The following is a 26,906-nucleotide window of genomic DNA, read 5'->3' on the forward strand; positions in this document are numbered from 1 at the left end:
ACACATTGAACTTGAGAAGACTGTCACGTTGTCATACACAGGCATGGTGAGATGGCATAGGGAAGCGCTGGTTTGGGAGCAGCACTCAGTTGAGGCTGTGATACACTTCTGTGGCAGAGGAGGGACAAATGGCTGCACCTTGGAGGAGACACATGCTTGGCATCAGGAGAGGGAAGGGCCTAGCTGGCAACTCACTAGCAGAGCTCTAGCAAGTAGATAGCACTTCCAGTCTGGGGTGCAGGTGAGGGAGTGGCCCCAGGGAGGGCCACAGTGTCCTCCATGCTGTTGGGTAGGACAATGTGAGGGCTGACAGTATCCGTGTGGCCCAGTAAAATAATGCCACCCAGTATCCCAAAAACAGCACAGGGGACAGAAGTCAGTTTTCACTGGGCTTCAGGCTGAGAGACCACTGAATAGTGGATCCTCTGAGATCATCCAGTGACATAATTCTCAGCATTTGGGGATAACAGAATCCTGTTTTAAAAATCCAACCTAAAGTCCCAGTTAAAGCACCTAACCCAGCTCTGTGGGATGGGAGGTGAGGTCTGGAGCCTTGCTCTGATACTGTTTCTCCAGCCCCCTGGACCCAGAGTCATGTCCCAGGATCTGGAGCTCTTGGAGACACATCCTGAGTACCATCCTGCTAAGGAGTGGTGTAGCGAGATATTTGCCTGAGATCCTGTTTCAGTGGCCATGCCTTTTGGGCATGGTTACAGGTGCGGATGGATGTGACTAGTTTAAGAAGGAAGACAAGAAATCAGGGTCCCCCTTCAGGTCATGGAGAGTATTGGGGAGCAGGGTCTGTCTCCTTGAAGCAGGAACCAGAGGCAGTTACTTATTGTCTTCCACGTAAGTTATTTACTAATAAACTCCATTTCAATTATACTGGTCTGGTGAATCCTCATATCCAGGCCTTCAGGGTGGAGCTAGGGACTATCCTGAGTACAGCCTGGCTGGTGAGAAGCAGGGCAGCCAGCAGCTCTTTGTGGAAACTGAGCTCCCATAGCCACCACACATGTTCCTAGTGGGCTGATTACAATGATTAAAATGTAGTTGGCTTTGCCAGCAAGGTCTGGAAGCTTTCTTACAACGAGGCATTCCTGTAGTGTCCTGGTGTCGTTCCAGGTTAATTTCTAGCGGTTATACATGAGATACGGTCTAGACAGTAATGTCTCCAGCTCATTCATGCATGTGATCACCAATTCATAACTCTTAAGCTTCACCACAGTTTCCCCTGGAGTTACTGAGGAGGCGCTAACTTAGTTTTTGTCTCTCTATAGCCCTGTACTTCTTGGAAAGTGCTAGTTGGTAGCAACATGGTCACATAGGGATTGAAAAGTAACCTGGGGTCATGAGAACCCTGAAAACTCCAGGAGCCCTGAAGTTCTGTGCAGCCCCATTTTCTGTCTTACCTTAGCTCCTGCATCCAGCAGTACATACCTAGCTCAATTCAGGCCGTTGGCTGTCTTCTCGAGCAGCGGCACATCCAAATCCTTTGCCTGTGCTTGGTCCATATTTGGCCAAAGATAGCTATGGATGTGACCCAATGCAATATAATAAACATTGTAAGGGGTTTGGCTTTGAGTTTTATTTGGTAGTTCCACTGCCAGTTCTGAAGCACGAACTTTGTAGGTAATATCCGGGCTCAATGACCAAATGTTGGACACACTTGCTAGATACAATGCAAGACATCCCAGTCTCGACTGTAGGCTGAACTTAGAGCTGCCGCCCCTCTGGGGACACACAGGGCTCTGCACTCACTCCTCTGGTCTTCTTCCCCTTCCCCTTTAAGGATCAGTATTTGGGCAAGTTTGATGGCATGCAAAGGGTCACTGTCCTTTTTATGACAGTGTCCCCAACAAAGGCTTCCCAGACTGAGTCTTAGAAGGGACTCTGTGAAAGCCTGTTGAGTAAATGATATGTGTGGTTTTTTTTTTTTTTTTTTAATTTGTACTTCTAAGTAGAAATGGGAAGACTCGCCAGCTTTGTAGATACTGAGAACATGGGCCGCCCAACCTGCCCAGGGATGTGTTATGACGTCAGTAGTTCTCCATTTGAAACTTCTATTATTACTGTTGCTGTTTATTGCCAGAGATGGCAACAAACAAGTAGTCACAGTGATAAAGTACTCCTGATGGAACGATTGCTTCAGAGGAAGTCTGTCTTTGCAATGCACAGCCTTAGAGTGTAGATAGCCATTTGTATTAATGGATCCCAAGGACCAGTGTGTTAAATAAACAGCATTCAGCTTCCAGAGATGATACCACTGGGGCTCCTAGATCAAGTCAAGACAGCAATACAAATGCCTGATCATGGTTTGAACACTTAGCCTTTGACATTAGGAAAACACTGATAACTGTTCTTATGCAACCTTCTCTCTCATTGCCGGGGCTGTGGGAGCTCTCCATTTGAAATTGGGAAACTCAGAGTTTTGGATAAAGTCCTTATGTCTGCACTTCAGACTGAGACTGGGGTTGGAGTTATTCCTCAGCCGAGGGAGAGGCCTAAGTAAAGGTGATCTCTGCCTCAGCATCTCTGGCAGTGTCAGTTGGTGTCTCTTTCTTAATGTTAACTACTAAAAAGACCATAGGTGACACAGCATGAGACCAGACTGATCTCCCAGAGCTACCTCCACCCATCTTAGCTACTTGCCCATTGCCAGCCATGGATGATACTGTATGCGGATGCATGTGAGCTCATAGTGTCCCCAAACCTCCCCACAGGACCCCACCCCCTCCTCCTGTGTGGGGGAGAGGCTTGAATCTGTCTGAAATCAGCAGGCAAATAGCAAAGAAACACAAGCAAGGTGTGTAATGGGGAATGGCAGCAGAAAAGATGCAGTACTTCTGCCCCGATCTGAGTTTCAGTGTTGAAAAGGCAAGATCAAAATGGAGGCCAAGTCCTCACTGTGAGAAATGAAACAGGTGTTAGTTCTCAGGAGGAAGCTCAACTTTAGAGTCCAATGCAGAAAACGCTCATTAAGGGGTTTTTCTGTCAGTCTTCAAAGTCCAACGCAGTGTCCTTGACAGTGGTGAGAACAGTAAGACACCTTTTAATGGGACATGCCCTCATCTGCCCACTATAAGAGAAGGGGCCAGGCGCTAATCCACAGCAGGAAGACTCCATTCAGACTTGGAAACAGTTCTTGGTGGTCTAGAGCAGGACCAGAGGGCCAGGGTTCCAGAGAACACCCACAGGACCTTGGGATTCTCTGCCTGAGCTGCCAAGCGGTTTTGCTCATCAGATGGCAAAAGTGCTCCTGGTCACTCCAGCCATGGTTCTGGGGGCCCAGGGTACAGCTTGAGCCCCCGATTAGAGTCAGGAGTGCAGATCTGTGGTAACACTCACCTGGTTCTCATTCTTATGGTGCATAGAGTGAGACTGTGGTCCCATGATGGCCCCCATCAGATTCCAAGGAGCACAGCAGACAGCTTGGGACCTATGAGGATGCTGGTCACAGGGCCCCTGCTGTTGTAGATCCTATCAGGTCAGAGCTTTGTGGAACCATGGGAGTGGCACTGAGTGTGAGAACTACAGAGCCGCCATGCACTGCCCCAGTAACAAGATTCCACTGAAAAGCTAATGGGGTTGAGCACAGTGACCTGAGGGATGGGACTGTCTGGAGTCAGGAGACAGCATGAGTGAAAGGTCATCCCTGGTTTCAAGAGTTCATGGCTTCTGCTTTGTCAGGTTTCAGATTAAGGCCTGACTCATTCCTTCTTGCCTCTTTCCTCCTTTTGGAGTGAAAACGTCCTTCCTGTGCCCAACCCACCACTGGGTTTGGGGCAAGTCTGCCTTGTATACTGTAGACTCACAGCACGGAGAGGCTATCTCAGGGTGAAGCACATCGTGAGGCCATCTGTGATTCAGAGGAGATTGCAGACTTGGGACTTTTGAGTTGACGCTGAAGTGGGTTAGAACTTTAAGACTATTGTGGTAGCTCTATGTAAAAAGATGAAAGATTTAGGTTCTAAGGGTGGGATTCTGTGGCTTGAATGTGGTCTGCTAAGTTGATATGGGAAACTATTTGTTTTCTTGTTGCTGTGGTAAAACCTCTGGAAAAGCAACTTAAAGAAGGAAGGGCATGGGCCAGAGACATGGCTCAGAGGTTAGGAATATATGCTGATTTAATAGAAGACCCAAGTTCAGTTCTCAGCATCTACTTCCAGCAGCTCACAGCCACCTGTAACTCCAGTTCCAGGGCACCCATTACCTGGGGCCTCTGCGGGCACCTTCACTCGTGTGCACACACTCACATGTAGGCACATACACTTACACATAATTAAAAATAATAAAATAATTGGATTGTTTGGTGTTTTGGTGGCTGGCTTCTTGAGTTCTTTGCATATTTTGGAAATCAGGCCTCTGTCAGATGTGGGGTTGGTGAATATCTTTTCCCATTCTGTGGGCTGCCGTTTTGTCTTGTTGACTGTGTCCTTTGCCTTACAGAAGCTTCTCAGTTTCAGGAGGTTCTATTTATTAATTGTTGATCTCAATGTCTGTATTACTGGTGTTATGTTCAGGAAGCAGTCTCCTGTACCAATTTGTTCAAGGGTACCTGCCACTTTCTCTTCTAAGAGGTTCAGTGTAGCTGAATTTATGTTAAGGTCTTTGATCCATTTTAGCTTAAGTTTTGTGCATGGTGATAGATATGGATCTATCTGCAATTTTCTACATGTCAGAATCCAGTTATCCCAGCACCATTTGTTGAAGATGCTTTGTTTTTTCCATCTGTAGGTATGCGGGTTAATATCAGGGTTTTCAATTCAGTTCAGTGGGTCTTCCTGTCTATTTTTGTGCCAATACCAAGCTGTTTTCAGTACTATAGCTCTATAATAGAGCTTGAAGTCAGGGATGGTGATGCCTCCAGAAGTTCCTTTATTGAACAGGGTTGTTTTGACTATCCTGGGTTTTTTTTGTTTTGCCATATAAAGTTGAGTATTATTTTTTCAAGGTCTGTGAAGAATTGTGTTGGGATTTTGATGGGGATTGCATTGAATCTGTAGATTGCTTTTGGCAAGATTGACATTTTTACTATGTTGATCCTACCTATCCAAGGGCATGGGAGATCTTTCCATTTTCTGGTATCTTCTTTAATTTCTTTCTATAAAGACTCAAAGTTCTTGCTATACAGGTCTTTCACTTGTTTGGTTAGCATTACCCCAAGATATTTTGTGTTGTTAGTTGCTATTGTAAAGGGTGATGTTTCTCTGATTTCTTTCTCAGCCCATTTATCATCCATATACAGTAGGGCTATAGATTTTTTTTTTTTTAATCTTGTGTCCTGTCACTTTGCTGAAGGTGTTCATCAGCTGTAGGAGTTCCCTAGTAGAGTTTTTCTGGTCACTTATGTAAACTATCATATCATCTACAAATAGTGAAAGTTTGACTTCTTCCTTTCCAATTTGTATCCCCTTGATCTCCTTTTGTTATCTTATTGCCTCTAGCTAGAACTTCAAGTACAATACTGAAGAGATATGGAGAGAATGGACAGCCTGATTTTAAAGCCTTGAGTTTCTCTGCATTTAGTTTGATGTTGGCCCAAACAATCCAATTAAAAAGTGGGGTGCAGAACTCAATAGAGAATTCCCAAATAGGGGAATCTTAAACAGCTGAAAGACACTTAAGAAAGTGCTCAACATGCTTAGTCATCAGGAAAATGCAATCCAAAACAACTCTGAGATACCATCTTACTCCTGTCAGAATGGCTAAAATCAATAACACCAATGACAATGTATGCTGGAGAGGGTGTAGAGAAAGATGATCACCCCTCCATTGCTGGTGGGAGTGCAAACTTGTACAACCACTTTGGAAATCAGTATGGTGGTTTCTCAGGAAAATGGAATCACTCTACCACAAGATCCAGAAATTTTTCTCTTGGGCATATACTCAAGAAATGTACATTCATACAACAGGACATATGTCCAACTATATTCATAGCAGCGTTGTTTGTCGTAGCCAGAACCTGGAAGCAACCTAGATGCTCCTCCACCAAATAATAGTTGGAGAAAATGTGGTACATTTAAATAGTCAAGTATTACTCAGTGTGTGTGTGGGGGGGGGCAAAAAACAATGAAATCTTGAAATTAGCAGGCAAATGGATGGAACTGGAAGAAAACATCCTGAGTGAGGTAACCAGTCACAAAAAGACAAGCAGGGTATGTGTTATTCTTTTGTTTAAAAAGAAGAAAAGAGAAATACTGAGACATGAGACATAAGACTATAAGTTTATTATAAGGCCCAGCAGAATGGGGAGACTAAGAAGAGGAACAGGGGTATTTTGACCGCCATGGCCGGTCGCCATAGAGAGAGCACATAGGTGAGAGAGAGTAGAAAGGAAGCTGAGAGGAAACAGAGCGTGGAAACAGAGAGAGGGAACAGAGAGCGGGAACAGAGAGCGTAAATGGGCAGGGGCCTATCTTTTAAAGGGGTCCTCTGTATCTGCGTGCAGACTTAGTTCCCATGGAACCTTGGGCTGACCAGGGTACTGCCTGTTCCACCAGGTAACAAGGGCAGGCCAGCATAATGCCTGAACCTTTCAGTATGTACTCCCTCATATATGGATTTTAGACATAGAGCAAAGGGCTACCAGCCCACAATCCACACTACCAGAGAAACTAGGAAACAAGGAGGATCCCAAGAGAAGAACACATGGTCCCCCAAAGAAGGAGAGGTGGACAAGAACCCCTGAGCAATTTGGGAGCACAGGGTGGGAGAGGAGAGAGGTAGGAAGAGGAGAGGAGGGAGAAGGGGGGAGGAGAACAGGAGGACTGAGACAGGGGAGGAATAGAGGAGGGCAAGAAAGGAGAGGCCTTGATAGAGGGAGCCAATATAGGTTTGGAGAGAGGTTTGGCACTGAGGAAATGTTCGGGGATCCACAGGGATGACCCCAACTAAGAACATAGGCAGTGGTGGAGAGGCTGCCTTTGATGCCCTTCCCCTATAATGAGATTGGTGTCTACCTTGGCTGCCATTCCTAGAGCCTTCACCCAGTAGCTGATTGAAGCAGAAACAGGCACCCACAGCTAAGCACTGAACCATACTCCTGGAATCCAGTTGTGGAGAGGGAGGAGGGATGAACAAAGGAGCCAAGACTGCTGGAAAAACCCACAGAAACAGTTGACCTGACCTTGAGAGCACAGAGACCCTAGTCATAAAGCTGGGAAACCAGCATTGGACCGAACCAAGCCCTCTGAATGTGGGTGCCAGCTAAGAGGGCAGGGCAGTGTATGGGACCTCTAACAGTGGAGCCAGTGTTTATCCCTAGAGCACAAATGGACATTGGGAGCCCATTCCCCATAGAGGAATACTATTGCAGCCCAGATACATGAAGGAGGGCCTAGGTCCTCCCCTAAATGATGTGAAGGACTTTGATGCTCCACTGTGGAGGGTCTTGCTATCTTTGGGAAGTGGGTGGGGGGCTGGTTAGGGGGTCAGTGGGGGGCATGGGAGGATGGGAGGGCAAAGGAATGGGGCATTGATATGTAAATAAGAGTGCTTCTAAAATAAAAAAGAAAATAAGAATAATAAAAATGAATATTTAAAAGAATAAGGAAGGGTGTTCTTAGTTTTCTCCTTTGTGACTATAAAAAACAAAAACAAAAAGACAAAACAAAAAACCAAAACCTATAGCAATTTAGGGAGAAAGTATTCATTCCATGTAGGGGAAGCTGTAGCCACCCCTTCTTAGGGGCTGGCTACAGGTGTGCCTGACCAGGCTTGAAAGGGCGTGGTCAGAGTGACATAGTGTGACTGCGTTTTCGGTTTCGGTTTCTCTTTGCTTCTTGCTGTACAGGCTGCTGACCCACTGGCTGCCTAGGTCGCTCTGTAAGTAAGGCTTTTCCCTATTAAATACCCTTGTATTTCTACCTGACTCAGTATTGGTAATTTCCCACTATAATTCCACTTTACTTCTTCCAGTCATAGTCCATGTTGAGGGAAGTCAGGCCAGGAACTCAAACAGGAACTGGAACAGAAACCACAGAGAAATGTCACATATTGGTCATTTGCTGGCTCACACTCATGCAGCTTTTTATGTAGCCCAGGCTAGCCTGTCTAGAGACAGTGCTACCCACAGTGGATTCAGGCCTCCAACATCAATCAACATAAGCTCTTAAAGGTCATTCCTATAAGGGCGATTTCTCAACCGTGGCTCCCAGGTGATCTAGGTCATGTTCATCTAACAGTGAAAGCTACCAACACAAAGAGTTTATTGTGGCTCACAGGTTGAGGGTACAGTCCATCATGGCACGGGTAGCACGACCGCATGAGTCTGAAGCAGGCTGGTCACATTCTGCTTTGAGAAATATGCGCTAGTCCTTAGCTCGCCTGTTCCACTTTCCCTTTTCATTCAATCTGGGACCCTGATCCATGGAGGATGCTAACCGCACTCAGGTTAGATCAACCCATCTCAGTAAAACCCCTTGAAAATGCTTTTAAGAGAGCCCAGAGTTGTTTCCTGGTGATTCTAACCCGTCTAGTTGAAGATCACCCATCACAGAACTAAATCTTTTATTTTTTAAAAAATTTATTTATTTTTATGTAGTGTTTTACCTGAATGTATGTCTTTGTGAGGGTGCCAGATTTCCTGGGACTGGAGTTACAGACAATTTCAAGAGGCCATGTGAGTGCTGGGACTTGAACTCAGGTTCTCTGGAAGAGCAGCCAGTGCTCTTAACCACTGAGGCATCTCTCCAGTCCTAAAACCAAATCTTTAATGCAACAGTGCTGAGAGATGCTACTTAACGGGATGATTGATATAGCTATCCTAAGATAAAGTTGGCTTGTTAGGTGCAAGTGTGCCCTCATTGTCTCCCTCCTTTCTGATGTTCTCTGGTCCCTCAATCTTCTGCTGTCTGTGGGATGACAGCACAAAGGCCCTCACTAGATGCTGGCCCTTTGGTTTTGGACTTGTCAACCTCTCAGACTACGAGAAGTAACTCTATTCTCCATAGACTACCATGTCTGGGGCAGCCTTAGCACAGGATGGGCTAAGAATCTGGGGAGTTGAGCCACTGAGACATGAAGTGAGGACCGAGTGTGATGTCGTCTGGTGAGCTGCCTTGAGCCAAGTCTAGGAGCCAGTGCTCTTTGGCTGTGTGTGGTAGGGATATGTGCCTCAAATACAAACTGCTTCTAAAAGGTACTGGAGTAATTACCAAGTGCTGAAAACTGTCAGTGGCTGATATCATTTATCCATTGTGTTATGACACCACAAAGAAAATAAACCTGTCTTAGAACTGCTCTTAAAATGCCCACTTCTACAGTTGCATGAAAGGACACGGAGACAAGCCATTCTCCTGTTGCATGCATTCTCCTGCGGCCACAGAGGGACCTTTTAATTGAATTCATGCCCCATCACTGCCTGTTGGTCATATGAGTCCTTTGTGTATCGGACATATTTCTTAGCTGTGACAGGTACTTGAAATTAAGCAACTGAAAGAAAGGATTATTAGGCTGTGGTTTCAGAGGTTTTAGTCCATGACTAGTTGGAACTATCAATTGGTTAGCTGAGCAAAGCTTTGCATGGTAGCTAGGGAGAAAAGATGGTGAGAACAAGACAGACAGACAGATAAATAGATAGAAAGAATATGGCTGGCTCCCAGTGTCACCTTTACTGGCATACCACCAAAGACCTAACCTCTGCCCACTAGGCCCATCTCCTAAAGCTTGTACACCTGACATCATAGGCTAGAGATCAAGCCTTCAACACAGGCTTCTGGGGATGCAAGAATCCAAACCATAACGTCTTATGAGCACTTGCCTCAGGATATGGAGGCTTAAGTAATCTATGAAAGTGATAGGATGTTACCTAGATGTTCCATCTATCCCATTTTCTGCATTGGGGGGAAAAAGACCCCTGATAATAAAATTTTGTTTGCAGAGCAAAGCTTGTGATCATGCTGAGATCCTTGCTGGTGCTGGCGTGGAAAGTTCTTAAGGGCATGTTGCTTGGGTCTTGCCCCCCCCCCAACTCCCTAGCAGGAATACCTGATGTGTGGCTAGAACTTGGTCCATGTCTGCATGATGACTGCCACGAGAATAAATCCCAGTGGGTGTCTGAGAGGAAGATCGTGACAGTGGAGCCAGGAGCACTGGGGTCAAAACAGAAACAAGTTCGAGGTGGTGAGGGGTCAACTGCTTAGACCTCCACAGGGTCCCTGGGCTGTGCCCAGCTTGGCTACCAGGTGCTGTTAGAAGGTAACTCCCTAATTTGCTACGCACAGTCCTAATGTCTCTAAATAGCTGAGGAAGACTTCCCTATAGGTATGGAAGCTTTAAATTCCTAATTGTAAAAAATGCCTTCAAACCCTTCAAGTGAGTCTTTAGGTGACAGATAATTGGCTGTTTGCCTACTGTTTTGTATCGATTTAACTCTATGCCAATGGACACAGGTGTGCCGGCTGTCTCTTCTCAACTTCCAAGCATCAGTGTTTGGCAAAGACAAGAAACTGTTGCATAATAAGGTTCCCCCAACCCCCCTTTCCAGGTTTAGCCTAAAGTCTTTTTAGTGGTTGTGTCTGAAACCTTTGTAGTGAGCCAGAGTGCTTTTCTGAGTTACATTTCAATTAGACTGCACTTACGGAAACACTAGCCCATAGGGAACTCCCCCTCCCCTCTCCCCCCCCCCCGTGTGTGTGTGTGTGTGTGTGTGTGTGTGTGTGTGTGAGAGAGAGAGAGAGAGAGAGAGAGAGAGAGAGAGAGAGAGAGAGAGAGAGAGAGAGAGAGAGAGAGCTTGTGTTCACGTGTGCATATATTTATGCACACAAACAAACATGTATATGAATATAAGGCAAGAATGGACTTAAATGAATGATCTTTACAAAATCAACAATTCTTTAGGTAAAGACGGTTGTCTTTCAAATTATTTTTTATATATTTAGAAAGATTACAAAACTGCCTCAGTTCTGTGCTGAGGCCATTTTAGTTCACAGAGATGAGCTAACCCACTAATCTGGAAGGGTTTATCACCGTCTACCACTCTCTCTGGGACTGTTTCTTCCATTGTAGGCTCCAAATACCAATCTACATCTCTGAGCCACAGTCTCCAAGCAGAATTTCCATGAGGTGTCAACTGCTGTTTGGCAGTAAGGGTTTTGAGATCTCCTATGCTAGAAAAACATATGGTGAAACACAGCTCAATTGTAGGCCTCTCAGACTTGCTACCTTGCTGACCTGCACTGTGATGCCAAAAGGAGGGTGGTTCCTGGGTCTGGCTTATATACTTATCACTTCCTTTGGTCCCTGTGGGCATCTCTTTGTACTGCAGTGTCTATGCAGACAAGTTCTCTCTGCCATGAGAGAGGAAGCTATTCCAGTGAGCTATGAGAAGACCCCTGTCCTATGACTTCCCTGCCACCTCAACTACTGCCCTAGGAAAGACGATGTTCTGTGGGAGCCAGTTCTGTGCTTGGAGAAGGTCCTCTTTTACTTTAACCAAAGTGGACCTCCCTGTGACGGTCCTAACTCAGTTCCGGTGTGAGAGACCCATATTTGATTGACAGCCTTGCAGTCTGGGAAGACAATCAGCTCTACAGCTGCCTGGTTTGTGCTTGGCTTTCATTTCTTCCATCTTGCCTCATTTATATTAGCACGAAGTGAAAGCCTTCTTATGTGACCTGCCTTTCTTTGCAACACAATGGATAAAAACGTTTCATTAGCACTGGTCAGCAATGGTCCCCTATGGCCAGCATTGACTCTCTGTGGCCAGCTTAGCCCCATATGGTCACTTTGATTTTGTGTGGCCATCTTGGGTCTGTTTGGCAATCATTGACCATATATATTTAGCACTGACTCTGTGTGGTCAGCATTGACCCTATGTGGCCAACGCTGACCTTGTGTGTCCAGTATTGACCCTCTGTGGCCAGCTTTACAGCTTCCTCCTGTGTGACTAACCCTACCCCTCTGGTCCCTTTGTCTTTTTCCTGGCCTCTGGGAGGTGAGCCTCTTTGCTCCATCTACCCTTTCTGCTGTGATGGTCTAACCTCTTCACAGGACAGTTGAACATGGTCTGAAACCATAGCTCATAATAAACCCTTTTACCTTTAAGTACATTTGATGGTGTATTTTGTCACAGCAATAAAAAACTTCACATAGTTAATATACTTTAAGAGCCCAGTGATTTGTGATAACGACTGTTTGGTCAGTCCATTTTGATAAGAATGGTCAGTGAAAGCTTCAGACATCAGAGGAGTATCTGCTTCAACCACTGCTAACATGTGGGGAGATGGCAACACTCCCACCTGGACATTCAAAAAAACCAGAAACCTGCCAGTGTAACAGTGGAACTGGAAGTAGGGATCTGAGGGAGAGTTTCTTCAAGAGATTAATTCTGAAGATCCAGTTATTAGTGGAAAAGCCAAACCACCAAGGTAAAGTTTAGATACTTTCTAATTATAATTGAGCTGGAGGAATTAAAAGCCCTGTTCAAAGGGAAGAGACACTATGAGCATTTCCAGCCCGAGAGCTATATTTGGGGATAAACCCAGTGGAGCTAATAAAAAATTCAGAACACACCCCTCTCATTTCAGGGACCTGCCAGTGCCCATGAGTCCAGGTGAGGCTGCAGTCCTGTTGGGTTTCTGTTCCTACATTGTGGCTCTCAGCCTGTAGGGCTGGCATCTGAGGGTATCTGTGGCATTTCTAATGAAGAGTGTTCAGCCTGGCAGAGAGGCAGATTAAAAATGTCCTTACTTTGCCTGGCCTGGGTGTTAATATGACCCTAACAGAATGCCTTCTCCCTTTTAGTTGGTTTTCAAGATGGCATTCATGAATGGAATGGGGGATTGATTCACCTACCAAGGTGAGACCCTTGGTAGGAACAAGCTTTCCTTACCGAGGCTGTTGCTCCAGTGTGCTTCCCTGGGCTTTTTTTTTGGGGGGGACTGAGAATTATGGGTACACAGTTTGTTGAAATAGCATTTCAACAAACTTTCAGCTAAGACTAAGCTTTAGTTCTCAGAGGTGACATTTGAGATTTGTGGAAGCTACTGTATTTGCAAATGACCTGGAGTGGTTGCTTCTCTGCCACTGCAGCCTCCTTCATCAGCTCAGGGATACTGATCACCACAGAGTCATCCATTCCTTTTCTTGACTTTGGTCATCTCTCTGCTGGTCAGATTATACAGCCCCATCCCAGAGCAGGCTTGAGTGACAGGTGCATATGTTTTTCTTTACCACATGGTAAAGTGGATTCTGGCAGGAGAGGCACACAGGTGGAAAGTGGTATGTGGATCATATGCTCTTGCCTTTGGTCCCTAACATCGACATTCTATCCCTCTATGAGTCAATCAGAGCATGGTGAACAGTGCATTGTTTGCAGTGTTAAAACTTGGCCTGGCTCTCAATTCAGGATGCTATGTGAGGACTGTCCTTACCTTTGCACTTCCACTTTCTCGTCTGTAGGAAAGCCAGTATTTGCAGTACTACTGTAATCCCTACTGCAGTGACACACATCTGAGAGGCCAGGAATCAATCTTCCTTCTATTCTGAGTGGTCCGAGCAGGCACTAGCACTGTGTAAGGGCTCAGCTGGAACACAGTAGAAAACAGAAATTAGGGTAACTTCTCAGTGGAGGAAGTTATCATGTCAGGATGCAGAGAAGAGTTTTCTTTCTTTCTTTCTTTCTTTCTTTCTTTCTTTCTTAATTTCTTTCTTTCTTTCTTAATTTCTTTCTTTTTAAATCAACCCCTGGACCTCTTTGGATGGGAAGTATAGAAGGAGACATCAGTATTGTGTGGAGACATTTTCCATAGTCACAGCTGGGCAATTGGTACCTTATGTATGGAACCCAGGGCTACTTCTGAGTGTCCGATAGTAGTACCCACACCACATTGTCTGGTCTGGAATGTCATTAAGTGGTACCATTAAGAGACCTCCTGATCTAAGGTGCTACTGGGGACACCAGAAGGAATGAAGGAGTGGTCAGAGAAAGAATAGGGCTCTTAGGCACTCATGAATGAGGGAGAGTGACCAGACAAATGGAAAGGTGCCCAAGTTTGGTCCCATATGTTTGGGGATCTTTGGTTTCTTAGGACAAAATAGGAACAGTGTTTTGGAGTGATGAGTCCATAGAGTCACATAAAGTTACAGCATCCATGCTAGGCTGGGCCACCCTGAGAGCACACCAGCGCACAGCATGAGTGCAGCACAGAGCAAGAGGATGGTGTGTGTGAAGGGTGGAAGCTCCTGGATAACCAGTGGTGCCAGCCAGGCTATGGAATTTGATCCGGTATAGAGAGCCACTGTGGTAGACGGAGCTGTCACTGGAAATGAGGGTTGGGAGCACTGAGAGACCAGAGAGGTCAAGGCTGGACATTGTGGAGCTGATCCTGAAATGGTAGGGAGCTGCATTGCTGGGAGGGGGGGACATCATGACCCTGCCCTGAGGGTCAGTTCCTCATCAGCCCCTGCAGGGGAGATTGTGGCATTTCCTCTGAGAACTGGACAGGCTTTATCTGAGACACCTTTAGCAAATGACAATTCCTGGGGTTGGGGAGGAACCCTTAGCATTCAAAATACACTTCGATCACTGTCCTCACTGGCTCTGCATGGCAATCAGTGACACATTTGAACAAGCACTGGAGCATGAAGATACAGATGACAGGGACAGGGTTGGAATCAGTGAGCCATAGGAGAAGTTCTGAGGTGCGGTTAGGAGGCAGGTGATAGCAATGGATGGTATGTTTGGACATTTCTTTAAAGCACGAAGGGAATAAATTTGAGGCCTCCATGGTCTTAGCACCTCCAATCTTATTACATTTTTACAGATGTTATTGTAAAATATATCATACACAGGGGTTTTCCTGTTTTAACACCTTCAATCGCATAATTAAAGTAGGTCTGTCTGAACTTCATATTAATGGAGTCATGTGGTTATGATTCTGTTGTTTCTTGCCCAGTATTAATTGAGTGGAGTTGACTTGGGATGTTATGCCTCCCTGTTGTTTACTTTCCTTTGTATATACCTGTATTTACTTTCTGTACAATGGTTTTCTATGAATATAAGAGTGCATACTGATCTATTTCCCCTATGCATCACTATTTGAGTTGCTTCTAGGCTTGGGCTATTATGCGAAAAGAATTGGAGAAAGAAAGTAACCCATTCCTTTACAAGGATTTTGGCACACATATGTGTGGGGTTATTTAGGAAATGAAAGGTGGGTGGATTTTCTGGGCTGGAGGGCGTATATAGACTCAACAGCACAGAGTAACGTCAAGTTGTCTTCCAGAATGAGTGTGGTTGTTTTCATAGGCGCCCGCTGAGATGGAAGTTTCAATTTCTCTGTACTTAGTCTTGCAGTAGGATGTGAGGGAGTGTTTCTTGTGCTTATTTTCCTGTTTTCAAATAGAAATTTGTATTCTTATTTGTCTATATTTTCCTGAAGTGACATTGATTTATTTTCTTCAGACATTAGCAATATCTAACTTCCTTTTGACCGACAGAGTGAAATATATCTATAGAATTATGCATGATAATGTAAAGAACTCTGGGGTTGGGCACAGCCTGGGTCTCCTCCCAGGGCCAGTTGGCTTGCAAGAAGTAGCGAAGGTTTCCTTTGCTTTTTCATGTCCAAGTTCCAGTAAAACCTAAGGTTGCAACTTGGAAACACAGAGCATGCCAGTGTTCATCTAGGCGGGAAAGGGCTTGAGGGAGCATTTTGTACCAGAGGCATTGTCTGAAGACTCCTGGCTCCTCGGGGAACACGATATCCACATGAGGGTCATAATGCTGTCCATGACTGTATACACAGGTGGCGACTGTATGCACAGGATATGTGTAGCCATGGGAGGTGACTGTGTTCAAAAGTATGAGTGACTATGTGAGGTGATAATGCCCACAGGAAGTGACTCTGTCCACAGGAGATGAGTGACCATGGGAGGTGACTGTATTCATGGGAAGTGGTAATGCCATAGGAAGTGACTGTGTTTGTGGGAAGTGACTATGTCTTCAGGAGGTAACAGTGTTAAAGAAGGTTGTGAGAGGTGACTGTGTACACAGTAAATATATCAACAAGAGATATCTGGATTCACCTCTGTCAGTATGATAAAACACCCTAACCAAAAAAGCAACTTAGGGGAGAGAAAGATTTATTTGGCTTACAAGTCCAAGTTACATAATTTTGGGGAAGTCAGCAGGAAAGGAACTCAAGCAACTAGTCACATCACATCCATAGTAAAAAGCAAAGAGAATATAGACACATCTTTGTTTGCTAACTTGCTCTCAGTTAGCTTTCTCTTCTCACAATGTCCAGGGATTCCTGCCTAAGGAATGGTGCTACCCATAATGGGCTAGATCCTCCTTCACCAACGAACAGTTAAGACAACCCCTCACAGACATGCCCACAAGTCAGCATTCTCTAGATCATTCATTAAGGTTCTCATTGCAGATGACTCAGATTGTCTCAAGTTGACAGTTAAAACTAACCAGGACAAGTGGTGACTGTGGCCATGGATGACTACCGTCCACAGGAAGTGACCATGTACACAGGAAGTTACTGTTTCAGGGGTAGTGACTGTGTGTCTTTCTGAGGATCAGTATGACAGGCTGGGATGAGTGCTCTGGTGATGCTTTTCAATTCATTTCCCTTCATGGGTTGACATGAGTGGAGTTAGTCTTGACCTGGTGTCCTCTCCAGATGTCGTAGAATTTCTGCTGGGGAAAACAAAGAGAAACATCTGATGCTGGTCCAGATCATTATAAGACGCATGTGCTTCCTGCCTTCGTTGGAAGCAGGGATACAGTCCATCAAAAGTAGATGTTCAGATTTGTGGCAATGGCAGAGCAACCTCCACCAGGGACCATCACAAAGTTTAGAAAGTCACATAAACACACTCCAGGGGCCCTGGAGAGAGAGCCTTCCAGCAGGCAGAAAACAGTAGACACCCAGTTTTGAAACACAGGCACTAAACTTGGTGAAAATGTCAAGTCATTTTACAGTCATGTCTCAAGACAGGAGAAACCAATAGAGTTCCTAGGCTGATATGAGTTGGCAGATCATCTGAAAAGTCAGAGAGGTCTGACCAGGTCTGACCAAAATCTACATGCAAAATCTCCTCAGATCAGTGTCGGACCCTTCAACTACAACTTGTATGTGAGAGCTGGGGGAGTCAGTGAAGGGCCTCATCTAGGAGCTGCTGCCTACTACTGAGTGTGGGGGTTGAGTCTAAGTCAACTGCCTGCTAAAATAAGAGTCCTTCAGAGGTGTAAGAGTCCATGGGGGCCCCACAATGGCTCATTCATAATGGTTTGTGCTTTTTAACAATAGTAGCAACTGGTTGTGGGAGAAACAAGAAAACCTGTGTCCTCTTCAGGAAAGAAGCAGCTGAGTAACAGCAGAGGCTTCCAGGAGCAGAGTCTTAACACAGTCAGTCCACATATGTAAACACAGCATACATGAAAGGAGTTGTGCATAGAAGATTGAATGGAGCCGGACTTTTAGAAGTGAACTGTGGCTCTGAGGAAGAGGGGAGGCTGGGAGAGGATTGGAAGGTGTGGAGGGAGGGGAAACTGTAGGGAATATACAAGGGAAGAATAAAAAGAAGTGAACTGCAGTTTTATTATGAAGTGATGCAATATTGGAAACACACTAAAACAGATTATAGGTATATGTTTTAATCCTTAAAGAAGCCACCGAAAGTTTTAAATTGTGTAGCTAAATCTCAGCACAGAAATATACCTGAAGTCTTTGTTGAAACCAAAAAGAGACAGTGTGGGAAAGACAAAGCAAAGGAAACAAGTAATAAGATGGTAGCTCCTGAACTCTGCCTTATTAATGACTAGAATAAATGAAAAGGATTAGCATACCAATTAGAACTGGCTGCATGAGTCTGCACATAGCTTAACAAACTGACGGGTAGAGAGAGAGTGGAGTAAAGGGATGGGGTGTGGCTAGTCGTAGAGTATTTCCGGGAATGTGGGAAGCTCTGGACCCAAACAAGCAAAAATATCAACACAAAAGCCAAACAAAACTAGACAAAATTGAATATACGATAAAGCATGCTGCCAAAGGGAAAGTTAGACACTCCATTAGTGAAAATAATAATTACATTTCTGTATTAGCTTAGTAGCAAATACATAAGCCAAAAATTGGGGAAGGAGAGATGTTTTAAATCTATTCTCAATACTTGATATAAAATTGCAAAAGAAAAAATCATATGTATGTATATACACACACACATGTATATATGAATGTAAAGTCAAAATTTAGTCTAAATTAGAGAATCTAAATGGTTTATCTGACAGTTATGGGAATCTGCATTACTCTCAAGCCCACAAGCCCTGTTTATCAGGACAATACTTAAAACAGCTCTCCACAAGTCTGAAATTATCAGTGTTTCTTCTGACTGTAGTGGAGCAACATTTAAATCAGTACTAGTGATGACTCCAGGAAAAGCCTCAACCATTTTTCATGTTATATGAACTTCTATAAGTCATACATATCAAAGCAGGATTTTTTAAATGGGAAAAATCAAGTCAAACTGAAATGAAAATGAAAATACACTTAAAATTCTATGGCTAAAGCCATGTTTTGAAGAAGATATTTAATTCTGCAAGGCTGATTTTAGTTGACTGAAAGCAATGATCTGAGAAATTTCAGATGAGCACATTAGATGCAAAGGAGGTAACAGGAAGGACCAATGGAGATCACAGTTAAATACACAAAATAGGAGACGCCACAGGAAGTGAGTGCAGATAACATCCAGCCAGGCTTCCTGAAAACACTGATGCCTCCCGGTGAGGTGGCACATGCCTGTAGTTCCAGCTACTTGGGAGGCTGAGACAGGAGGATATCTCAAGTCCAGTTCTGGGCTGTGTAGTGAACTATGCTGATCAGGTGTCCGCACTGAGTTTGGCATCAATATAGTGACCTGGCAGCGGGGGACCACCAGGTTGTCTAAGGAGGGGTGAACCAACCCAGGTTGGAAAACACTAACACCATGCCTCAGCTTTTCCCATGAATAATTCAGAAGAAACTCAGAAAACAGAAACTGATAGTGCTACTAGAAAGGGGGTTTTAGATCAGACCAACATTAAAAGTAAAACAAAATATAACAACTTCAATGAAACACACACTAATTTATTGAAAAATTTACTAGTTAGTAAAATGACAAATGAAAAAAAATCCCAAAAAAGTCTAGTTAAAAAAATGACATAGGATAAAAGTTAAGCGCCAAATACTAAGCTTTCTATCAAAATAACTTTCCCAAAGGTAAGCAATCCCCAAATTAGAAATCATGACAATCATATAGTATTCTTTTCTAAAAACAGAAGAAGAATAATTGCTCATGCATATTACAACGTTGTCAAGATCTGACAAGAAAACTATGGACATGGATGATGACATGTATAATAAAATCTTAGCCCACTGAACCCAGTCACATAGGAAAGGAGAGAATTGTAGGCTTTAGCCCACGAAGTTGATTCAATGCTTGAAAATCAAGATGATCCACTAAAGCAATTAGGTACAGAGAAGACTTGCCCTTCTTTGGTGTGATAAAAGGCTACAAAAACCTTCATGTAACACAGTACTTAATGGTGAGAAATTCAGTGCTTGTCCCTCCACTTGGGAGGAAGGCAAAGGTCTCTCCATCATCACTTCCAATAGACTTTGGACTGGAAAGCCTAGCTAGTATGTAAAGACAAGAGAGAAAGAGAAGCTAAATGCCAAGAAGCAAAGTTGTTCTGTTTACACAGGAGACACCAAATCTTGTCAAGAACAATAAAACAAGACAATGGAAAAACTTTATTAGAGAAAATACATATATTTGACAAGGTTTCAAAATTCAAAACTCCTGGGTTTTAATTTATTAAACAGCAGCAAAAATTAAAAAATGATATCAATTCATGTGAAATAACCTCAACAACCATGAACTACTTAGAAAGAGAGAGAGAGTAAAGGATGTGGAGTACATTTACATTGAAAATGTAATGCCAAGAGAAATGAAGAATGTCTAAAGGAATGAAGAGATGTACCATGTTCATGAATGATTGGCAGCCATCTCTGATGTGAGCTGTGTATTCTATACAGTCACAGTCACAATCTCATAAAAGTTTACATAGCTGATTCTAACATTGGTATTATTAGAAGAACAAAATAGACAATAGTTTAAAAAGTGGGTTTGTGATTGCTGACTTTGTGTGTTAGGAGGTAAAACCGCCAGACTGCTGTTGGAGCACTGAGACCATGTTAGTCATTGACTTTTAACCAAGTCACCATGACATTTAACAAGAAGAGTAAATATCAGCATGTATTACTGGGACAATTACATGCACAAAACAAGCAAAAAGTTAAACAAGTCAATAAAACCCAGCCTAATTCACATCATAACCAGTTACCAATTTGTTTTGGATTATAGGCATCAAGGTAAAAACTGAATTATGAAGATTTCACAAAAAAACACTGGGAACCATATCCACAACTTGGGGATAGGTGATGGTCTGTTAGGACACATAAAGCAATATTCCACAAGAGAGAAAACAATTGACTTAATCACACTGCACAAAAACCTTCTGTTCTTAAAGAAAAGGTTTGAAAAGAAAACAAATGGATCCACTTAGGAGATAGTCCAAATTTTCACATAGATGATAAAGGAACTGCACTAACAGTATTACGATCCGCCCACTAACCAATAAGAAGAGAGCAAGTTAGTCTAGGTACTGAGGGAAGGATCTAAGTAGTCAGGGACATGGTGGAGGGTATGTTGTGGCAAAATGAGCCCACAAAGACTCACCCAGTGTCATGATAACCAGGAAGACAGCGATGAGATCATGAACCAGCAGCACGAAAATTTTAAAAAGGTGAAAAATTGAAGTTTCTGGAGGGCATTTAAATAGTAATATCCCTTAACCTTTTTGGAAGTTTCTGATAAAACTTAAACATGTGTTGATCATTTGTTACAGCAATGGCATTTACACATTTCTAAGAAGTAGACAAGCAAACAGAACAAAAGGAGAGCACATATCCGGAATGTCTATCTTTACCCTTGTTGTCTAGTGCTGGAAGGAACTCAGCAGCTTCCGGTGGGTGAAAGATGAGCAGAATGGTGGAGTTACTCATACCTAGACTTTGGGAGGGCGCACGCTATTTGTAGGGTCAGCTGTGGGCAGTCACAGGCAGTGAGTGGTGGTCCGTGAAGCAGCAATGGGGGCTTCTGGGTTGTTGTAAAGCTGGGAGCTGGTCCCGGAGAGTTCTTTAGAGCCCAGTGCCAGGTCTGTGTGTCCCATCAGGAGGTGGTGCCATCCCTGGCTTCCCTGACTAGGTGTCTCAGCCACCAGATCTTGGTGCTGCTGTTGGGCAGGGGTCAAGAACTGTCCCTCTGGAAGCAGAAAGCAGGATCACAGATGCCTGTGAGGATCTCAGTGCAAATGGGGACTCAAGAAAAGACAGGGGTTGCCATTTGCATCACGTGACAGGGGTTCAGGGTTTCCCCAGCATCCAATTCATGCAAAAGAAAAACAAATGCACCATAGGACAGTGGGTTTGGGGGCAGCAGGACTCATCTGTATTCAGATGTATAGACTGGGGCCAGTGGAAGTAAGCATCTGTTGTTGGTGCTGGGTATGAAACCCAAGGTCTTGTGCATACTAGTCAAGGCCCCTACCTTCTACCATTGAGTCTACCATTGAGCTACATGTCCCCTCCCCCGCTCTCTCTCTCTCTGTGTGTGTGTTTATGGGTATGGGTCACAAGGGCCACTTACAGGAGTTGGGCCTCTCCTTCCACCATATGCATCGTAGGGATCAAACTCAGGTTGTCAGGCTTGGTGGCAAACACTTTTTGTCATCTAAGCCATCCTATTGTCCCCAGATGATGATGTTTTGAGACAGGGTCTCATTATGTATCTCAGGCTGTCCTCTACTTTCTAATCCTCTGCCCCTCCCCCAGTGTTGGGATTATAAACAGGTGTCACCACATCTGGATAGCCAAACTGTTGAGTATGTCTTTTGGTTTGTCAAAGCCCATTCCTGCTGCTGAGGGAGGGGCACTCTCCTTATTGTCTTCTGAATTACAGAATTCTGGGGGTGCTGGCAAGGCAGTGCTGTAGAAGGTTGTTGGGGTTCTGCCCATCTGTTCATTAGGCAATCAGGTTCTCTTCTGCTGTGTCCAGTTACCATCACAGCCCCGGTGGCTAGTAGCTGGTGGTTGTTTCCTTGAACCTCTCTATTTACTGAAGCAGTTGATTTGTGTGTCTGACAATGGATAACACAGTAAGCATTTCAAAGCCGGTTTTCTGTTGGCAAAGATGTTGAAGTAGGAGGTGCACACATATTCCAGAAGCAGGTCCCACGAGGTCTTCTTTTCATGAACTCCAATTTGATACTTCAAACCTCTTCTTAGAACTAGTTCATGCCTTCGCTCAAGTTTGTCATTTGCCTCCCAAACAAGCTCAACCTTATTACATCCTTCTTTAGAAGGGAATTAAGATCCTGTTCCTGCTAGAGACGTCCCTGGTGATCCATGTAATAGAATAAATATAAATGAAGGAAGGCTACAGTAACACTTAACAATTGCCCTACTGTCCCCTTGGTGATCTTGCCTTCCTTAGAGGGACTAGACGTGTTTGAACAGGGACAGAGAGAGTCAAATGTCTCCAGCCTTCCATTCTGACCTGTCAGTCAGGATCCTTATGACCCCTATCCTTATGTTGAGATGCTCATGACTCCTCTGTCCTTATGTTGAGATGCTCATGACTCCCGTCCTTATGTTGAGATACTCATGATCCCCATCCTTATGTTGAGATGCTCATGACCCCCATCCTTATGTTGAGATGCTCATGACCCCATCCTTATGTTGAGATGCTCATGACCCCATCCTTTGTTGAGAAGCTCATGACCCCATCCTTATGTTGAGATGCTCATGACCCCCCGTCCTTATGTTGAGATGCTCATGACCCCATCCTTATGTTGAGATGCTCATGACCCCATCCTTATGTTGAGATGCTCATGACCCCCCATCCTTATGTTGAGATGCTCATGACCCCCATCCTTATGTTGAGATGCTCATGACCCCCATCCTTATGTTGAGAAGCTCATGACCCCATCCTTATGTTGAGATGCTCATGACCCCCATCCTTATGTTGAGATGCTCATGACCCCATCCTTATGTTGAGATGCTCATGACCCCATCCTTATGTTGAGAAGCTCATGACCCCATCCTTATGTTGAGATGCTCACGACCCCCCGTCCTTATGTTGAGATGCTCATGACCCCATCCTTATGTTGAGATGCTCATGACCCCCCGTCCTTATGTTGAGATGCTCATGACCCCCATCCTTATGTTGAGATGCTCATGACCCTATTCTTATGTTGAGATGCTCATGACCCTATCCTTATGTTGAGATGCTCATGACCCCCATCCTTATGTTGAGATGCTCATGACTCCCCATCCTTATGTTGAGATGCTCATGACCCCATCCTTATGTTGAGATGCTCATGACCCCCCATCCTTATGTTGAGATGCTCATGACCCTATCCTTATTCTGAGATGCTCATGACCCCTATCCTTATGTTGAGGTGCTCATGACCCCCCGTCCTTATGTTGAGATGCTCATGACTTCCATCCTTATGTTGAGATGCTCATGACCCCCATCCTTATGTTGAGATGCTCATGATCCCTATCCTTATGTTGAGATGCTCATGACCCCCATCTTATGTTGAGATGCTCATGACTCCATCCTTATGTTGAGATGCTCATGACCCCCATCCTTATGTTGAGATGCTCATGACCCCTATCCTTATGTTGAGATGCTCATGACTCCATCCTTATGTTGAGATGCTCATGACCCCTATCCTTGTCAGAACAGGAAATCTCTAAATACCTTATTCTCACTGCTGTTGAGTAATGGGTCTGTGGATAAGGAGCTCCATCTGAGGTGGGGCAAGCCCAAGGCAAAGCCATGGTGTGACTAACTCACTTCTCTTGTAGAAGAGTGCTGGGGAGGCCAGGAGCTGACAGCAGGAGAGGACAGAAAGTGCCCCCATAGAACTGTGGTCCTAGCTTGGAAGCACATGTTAAACAGACACAGGGACCACTCAGCCATCCTGTGTGAAACCAGAGGAACCTGTATCACATCCAAGAGATGTGGTGGAAGCTGGCAGGTCACCAAGCCTTCCTGATGGTCTCTGCAAGGACAAGGGGTCCTAGATATTTCTTGGGTCCTGCTGAGAGCTACAGAAGTGCCTGGTGGCCTGTGTGCAAGCAGAGGCTAGGGACTGGGACAAAGAGAAGCTATTTCTATGGGGATTTTATAATGAGGGTCCAGTGGCTTGGACTGCATTCAGTCTTCGAGGCTATGACCCTGAGTGGCATCATGCCCCATTCTTGTTGCCCTGGGGCCATGAAACCACATATCCACTGGCTCTTACCCACATGTAAGGAATGCTGATGGCTTGTCATGCTTAGCTGGTGGGCCCACTGCCTCTGTCCCAACCTTTCCAGCAGAGTGTAGAGGTCTCTGGAAGTATCAGACTTTCTGCTATGTATGCACTTTCCCAGCAACTGGCACAGTTGATTGTGAGAATGTTCAGGGATGATGGTAAGTCCTCCTAACTGAGGTGTGCTCAGCCTCAGATTCACCTACTCTCAGTTACTGGACCCTTCATCTTCTCAGAAGTGATATGAAACAGTGTGTGCTTCGGCCTTCACTCATGCTCATAGCAAATCAATGACGCTGATGGGAAATGTATCTCTTCTCAGTGTCATCAAACAGCTGATTTACTTATATACACTTAGGCTCATTGTATTCTAAGTATGTCCCTAAAACAAACAGTTTTTTAAGTACAAGATGACTTTCTTTTTCTTTACAGGAGAGGTCATTTTATTAAAATACTGAGAAACCCTGCCTCAAAACACAAGGTGGATGGTGTCTGAGTAAAGAGGCCTGACATGTGAAGCATGGAAAGAAAGCTAAAACAAGAAAAAATGAAAACATATCTAGCAACAACAAGGTAGAAGGGTCCTGAGGAATGATAGCCAAGGTTAACTGTTGGCTTCCACATGTATGCACACATATATGCATCCACCCACCCACCCTAATAGAATAAAATTGAACAAGATGTTTTAGAAGCTTCTAGATATAACTAGGAGATCACCAATATGGGAGCTGGAGACATAGCTCAGCTGGTAGAGTGCTGGCCTAGCAATTATTAAGCCCTGGGTTTGATGGGGCACCACGTAAGCTGGGTATGCTGTCACACACCTGTAATTCTACCACTTGGGAAATATAGACAGGAAAATCAGGGCTTCAAGGGTATCTTAAACTACCTAGAGAGTTTAAGGCCAACCTTCAAAGCTAGCCCAGAAAAAATAATACCCAATATATTCCTCCCTTACTTTCTTAAAGCCTTCAGTATTTGTGCTTTCCAAGAGGGTGAAGAGAAGGCATGTGACTGGTGTTCTCTCAGCCCTGGGGTACCTGGTAAGAGGGCCTGCTCCCTGTGCGACCCTGTGAGGCCTCAGTCTCAGGGTGTTCAAGTAGGTTGGCATGCTCACTCGATGTGTGGCTGTTGTTCAGTATACCTGTCCACATTCTCCACTCACGAGCTGGACAGTGGACTCAGAAACCTGCATCTTCAGGCTGAGAACAATGGAGTGTTAAGCACCTATTTTCCAGCCATACAGATTGACCAGGCAGACAGCCCGGAATCCACCCCACCACCTCTCATTGACAGCAAACCTTCAGAGAGAGAGGCAAAACGTTTGGAATTTGTTGTGCTGAACAAAAATTATCCCTTTAAAAACGTATTTGCAGCTGTGCCCAATGATGATGGATTTATCGCATAAACCGAGGATTAGTAAACAGCTTGTACCCTGTAAAGAGCCCAACAAGTCCTTGCTCATCAGAGCACTTAATTGCGGTGGTTATATCAAAGCCACGCAACACTTAATCGCCAGCCACAAGCCAGCCTCTGTGTTTTACATAGGTGCCTCTGCCATTGTTTTTCCACCTGCTAAAATGAAAGATTCTTGGAATATCAGGGTATGTAAAACGTGTTTATGATGCAAATATAAAGATGCCCTTTCATCTCTGCAAGCTTTGATGTCGTGATATGAAGCTTTTGGTGTCCCTCCTTCCAGATCCATGCTGAGATGCTGTCTGGTTCCCCAGCCTGTGTGCCTAGTGTAAACAGTCAGGAGCCAGTGGTCGGGGCCTCTGTTTGCAGGGCTGTCTGAAGAATCTGCCCACTGCTGAATTAGTAGAAAGATGAAAACTGTCGATATGTCTTCTTTAAAGGTTTAGAATAATGAGTTGAGTGTCCAGCTCAGAGAAGCCTGCTAAGTGGGAAGTTAGACAGGGGGCTCAGAGATGGTGCCTAGCAGGGGACGGGTTATCACAGGAGCAGGTTCCCTAGACACACACGTCAGGCTCCTGCCTCACATGGGTGAAGCCAGCACATCTCATCTCAACACAATTCAGTGAAGAAGCTCAGCTACATCTTAATTTTGGTCAAGATCTCTCAAAGTTTTAGAAATCCAGGTGCCAAGGGTGTGGCTTAGACCACTTAAGGAATGGTAATTGAGACACCCTCTGTGTGCACTGGGGAAGTCTATCCGGAAAGCTTCAGGGCCCACAGAGCTTAGAACCATGGGGATGCTAAACTGCACTATACCATAATGCTGACTATTTGTTAAAATATATACTCACTGGCTGGAGACTTCTGAGCATATATGTGTAGAAAAACTTAAATCTCCTAAAAGAATAAATAGAAACCATAACTGATTTTTGTTCATTACAGATTTTTTGAATGAATAAATTTAAAGTTATATAAAAGCTGCATAGAAATACTAAGATTTAAATTTTGTCCATTTTAGTCTGTAGGCTAGTGTGTGTGGCCAAGGGAAAGCCTTGAAGGGGAGGCCTACAAAGGAAGCAAAGCTCTGAGATTTACTTGGGAGGCATCTTCT

Source organism: Cricetulus griseus, chromosome 8, assembly GCF_003668045.3.
Source record: "Cricetulus griseus strain 17A/GY chromosome 8, alternate assembly CriGri-PICRH-1.0, whole genome shotgun sequence".
Classification (NCBI taxonomy): domain Eukaryota; kingdom Metazoa; phylum Chordata; class Mammalia; order Rodentia; family Cricetidae; genus Cricetulus; species Cricetulus griseus.